The following is a 5,311-nucleotide window of genomic DNA, read 5'->3' as shown; positions in this document are numbered from 1 at the left end:
ACAAACTCTCCTAGCTCTATTGTCGACTCTCCCACTATCACTAGTTATTTTGTAAAATATCAAACATTATCTATGTGACATTCAACCGCATTCTCTTGTATAGGCCCACAAGGCGAACAATATTGTATAAATAAATTAGATAAATATTTTCTACCAAACAAACTAAAGACTCGTTTCGTATCGATTAACCATAAGATATACATTGCCCAATTTTTCTCGAGTTCGTATGGATCTGTATTTAAGAGTTTACCCGCTTATTTTACACGTATACAATATTACGTCGAGTTTGTGAAGTTGAATTTGGGAATTTAATGAAAAATTGATCAGATGGAGATGAGCTGTGCACGTAGCTGTTCTTTGCGAAATCGTAAGTAATGATCAAGAACTAACGCAAGATACATTTTCAAAGCTATTGAATGCAGGATGCGAGCGAGCATTTAAAAGTTTCGTTTTCCTCTATAAAACTCTTCAATGGTTTTCAGTTATGACTATGGCAACTCATTTGTGAGTTCAACGTGAACCGTATATTATTAATACGTCAATCGTTGTTTTCAGAAAGATCGTTTGTCGTCGTCTTTTCTCTCGAAGGAACTCTTGCTTTTGCGATACTATGAAATCTGAGAATTGTAGAAGATGAACACTAAATTTCCATTAAAAAAGTTTCCTCGCTAATTTTCAAGGGGAGTTGGAAATTCTCCTTTTCAGTGAATCAATTTACTGAGAGATACCCTACATCGTAATGGAAAGTACGAGAACTCGCTAAAGAAGTATTCATCTCTTTCACAACATTCTCAAATTCCAAGTATATGAGTCATTTGACTGATACACTAACTTAAAGTAGATATATATCCATCTACATTTAAAAGCTTATTAATAGTGTACACAGAGTGAATTGATTAATTTCTAATAAAATTATTCGTTGAATCTACGGGAAATTATTCACCCCGTGTGCGAAGAAATATTAGTCAGCCGCTATCATGCTGATTTCTCATTTTATATCCGAACTGATAGTTTCTATCAGCGTTGAAAATATTAAATTATTGCAGTTTCAGCAATAGATGATTGCTAGGCAAATTTGCGATGAAACTATAGTTTTTCTGTTGAATTTTTTTCGTTTCGGAAGTAATTCCCTGTAGATCAACAGCTGCACTTGAAAGTACCATTTACCGTAATTTAATGCGTATAATTCACTGATTATACTTGAAAAAAAAAAACCATCTCAAATTTTTTGTACCGATTATAGTACGCTACAGCAGTTTTTTTTTTTTGTGACGTGAGTACTCTTTTGACCACTTTATGATCAAGGACGTAATATTGCGTCCGAACGCCGGTGGAATAAATTCAAACAAGATCTCTCTGTTTTCTTTCCTCTCTTTTCATCATCGCGAAGTTTTGTTGTAACCTAATGAAAAAAGGTTGTTCTTTTCACCTCCGATTACTCCTATTGGTGATTTTTTCCCACATATGATGTAACCTTTTTACTACATACACTTAAGAGCGAAAGAGAACAGGTAGGGCGAGGGTGAAAAGGGAAATCTACTTCGTACTTACTCTCTTATCTTTAAGTATTATATATAGATAAGTATGTCTCTTATACTTATTTATTGTACTGTTTTTCTTTCATTTTTCCCCTTCTATTTTTTTCCCTTTTCTAACATGCGGCGTTCTAATTGTGCTAAATTGCGCGTTCAACGCATGATTTATTTACAGTATTGCAAGGGATTGCTTTAACTCGAACATTAGCTAAGTGTTGGGTAAATATCTTTATCCATAATATACATATATCATTCCCAACATTGCACTGCATAGTTAGATACATATGTTGCATAAAATATACCGATCTCGAACGGACAGTACGAGTGATTTGCCAATCGAAATCACTGATTCCCAGTCATGTACTGTCTGGTGACGAAGGACAAGGGATCAACAGGAACGTTCGCAGTAACGATACAGATTTCGATGACAATATTGAATTCGTTGTGTATATGTTAGGTTTACAGCGTGGCAACAGTTATAGTTAGTATAGTTTCTACACCACCAGCTAGGTTTATTGCCGAGGATGCATGCAAGAGCTGTTCAACGTCTCTATACTATAGAAGCTCTATCACAATGTTTGCGATCGAGTGCAGTTCTGCTGTCAAGCAACGTCCTCATTCCTCTCCTTCTGATACCTTCGATTTCATACGTGATCTTGAAAGCTACAATATCACATATCCAAACACTATTAGTGCATATATCGAGTATTAGATATACATATTTGGGCATTCTAATAATAATCTAATGCTAATTAATCGGGTTTACACTATAGAATTCTAATGGCAACAGCCTTTAGTAGTAGGGTAGCCTTCTCAATATGCGAATAACATCAAAAAATTGGATTTTAACACTATAAGGAGGCATTATATTTTGAATAACTTTTAAAATTTACGTATTTAGGGTATACGTGTGAAATGATACTAGAATTCACATTTATATTTTTCGCTATCTAAAACTTGAGGGAATGGCAACACTGATTGATCTTTAATTGCAACCGGATTATCCGTTTTTTTTAATTGGAAAAGAAACGCAGACTTCACGTTTATGTACAATGTGCATTAATGTGCCAAATAAGTTTTGCTATATGTTTTGCTGCCACCACTTCACATTAAATTGGGGCTGATCAGAGATGTACACTGCTCAAAACAATTAGGGGAGCACATGGTTTTAACAAAATTACGCAAAGATGTATACCGATAAGTAACATAAAATGAATCATCCATAATTTAAAGCCTAGCAGGAAACGGAAGAAGAAAACTTCATATGCTAATCAAAGTTCGTGACGTCAAAAACCAGAAAAAGGAGATAAGGGCAGAAATCGGGATGTTGCAGAAACGTCTGTTTTACTGCCGTAACTGTGAAATTCGATTGCGCAGTATTTTTTTTGAGACAAGGTGACTTGAGGATGTCTCAACAACGTGATTTACCGGAATCCATGGCATGGCGTGTTATAGGCAGACTGGAATCCGGGCAAACACAACGTAGTGTCACGGACGCTGTTGGAGTCGCCAGAAGTGTTGTTGCAAGGCAGTGGAATCGATTCCAAGAAACAGGAAATGTTAGACGTCGACCAGGGCAAGGTCGGCCACGCGCCACTACAGCAACTGATGACCGGTATGTACGGTTAACAGCCCGTCGAAACAGAACATAGAATGCTACGCAGCTGCAAAGACGGTTGCTCTTGGCAACAGGACGAAGGGTGTCCAGCCAAACAGTACGTAATCGGCTTCATGAGGGAGGGCTCTATGCACGTAGGCCAATGGTCGGCATTCCGTTGACCCCACGCCACCGTGCGGCCCGAAGAAGATAAGCTGCTGAACATCGAGATTGGGAGCAACATGATTGGAGCCAAGTGCTGTTTACAGACGAGTCCCGATTCATTCTGGAGTGTGACACCCGACGTGTTCTGGTATGGAGGGACAGGGGCACGCGAAATAACCCCGCATTCGTTCGTGAAAGGTCACAATACAGACGAGCTGGTTGGATGGTATGGGGTGGAATCAGCATAGGCGGACGTACGGACCTGCATATCATTCGGAATGGCACTTTGACGGCCCGAAGGTATGCAGACGAGATACTGCGACCTCATGTCATCCCTTACGCTGGAGCCATTGGAGATTCCTTTGTTTTCCAGGATGATAATGCCCGACCGCATAGAGCTCGTCTGGTGGAGAACATGCTTGAAGCCGAAACAATACAGCGTATGGAATGGCCAGCGTGCTCTCCTGACCTGGACGACGCATTGCTGCGCAACCAAGGCCGCCTGTTACTGTCCGAGACTTGCAGATTGCACTTCTTGAGGAGTGGAACAGTATTCCCCAAAGTCTGATCGATAACCTCATCGCATCCATGGCAAACAGGTGTGCAGCAGTCTTAGTTGTTCGAGGAGACCACACGCCCTATTAAAACTCATGCATCATGTCTAAACAGTACTTTTTTTTATCGTTTACATGTAACCAAATTGTTGCCCTAAATCATCTTTTCATGTTTTTTCCATATTTTCAAAGAACTAAAGCTTAATTCCAAATTTTTTTTACGTCTTTTTTCTGTATTGCGCATTGATACGCGTGTACTATCCATTGTATGCCAATACGTGGCTGTCTCGCACGGTTTTCTACGCTTTTTCGCTTGCTCTCCTAATTGTTTTGAGCAGTGTACGTAGAGAAGGGGGGCATGGGTGGGAGGAGTTTGTCCCTCCCAGGAAGATCATAAATTAAATTTTTTTAAAAATATTTTTGTGAAAAATAAAATATCGAAAGACTAAATACGTAAGACTAATGAAATACCTTCATCAGCATTTTGATATACTGTATTTCTGCTAATTCAAATGTTTCTGATGGTTAATAATTATTAATTTATCCGGAAGAAAATCCTTGTGAACCCCTAACTTTTTGTGACCCCTCTTAAGTCGCCTGGGGCTGATGGGAAAACATTATGAAGGCTATGGACAAAATCTGGCCCTGGCTTTTCGCACCTAAAAGAAAATTTTCCGAAATTAAATGAGACGTTCTTCTAAAAGAAGTATTTGTAAGTCCTCAAAAAGAAACTGTCAAGTAATTTTATTTTCACATAGAATTCGCTGCATGGCAATCATTCGCATCTGTAATAAAGGGGTTTTTAGGGGAATCAAGGCAGGTAGGACCCTTCATTGATTAGTGATTACTGTTGATTTTCGCAGGAAGAAGACAACACGATAAACAAGATAATTTTTTTTTTTTTTTAAATACTGGAAAAATGAGTATTAATTTCGTTTTGTGTTCAAAGTGGAGAAATTTTTTTTTCCCAGAAATAATTGAACATAATTCCGGAAACCTTGAAAGGAGGACAAAAAAAGACAAATTTCCCGAAACGTAAGAGGACGCTTGAAGGAAGATATGTAAGGAGGATATGCATTTATGCGGTTGGTAATCCTATCCGGAATAGCATTTACTACCTTCACTTCAAAATATGAAAGTCAGATGGCAGCACTAGAAAAAACTCGAAACAAGCGCACCTTTGACAACATCAATACGTTAGGTCCATGTATTTTCACGCATACACGGCTCTTTCCTGCATGTACCTATTCGTTAGAAATTTCGCAGCACGAATGTATGCGAGGTGCATGTACCTTTTAGTAGTAGTTAATGTAAAAAAATGTTAAAGAAAAAAGTATTTTTTGATAATATTTTAAATATTCAAAAAATGAATATTGATTAAAAAAAAAGGAGGGCTGGGAATCAATTCAAATTTTTAACTTTTGAATTAAAATTTTTTAATTTTTTAAAAATTTATCGAC

The sequence above is a fragment of the Pholcus phalangioides genome, unplaced genomic scaffold (genome assembly GCF_987345545.1).
Source record: "Pholcus phalangioides strain wild (caught in Gottingen) unplaced genomic scaffold, Ppha-v1.0 ptg000015l_1, whole genome shotgun sequence".
In the NCBI taxonomy this organism is placed as follows: domain Eukaryota; kingdom Metazoa; phylum Arthropoda; class Arachnida; order Araneae; family Pholcidae; genus Pholcus; species Pholcus phalangioides.
The sequence above is the reverse complement of the archived record's forward strand: the minus strand, read 5'-3'. Positions refer to the sequence as shown.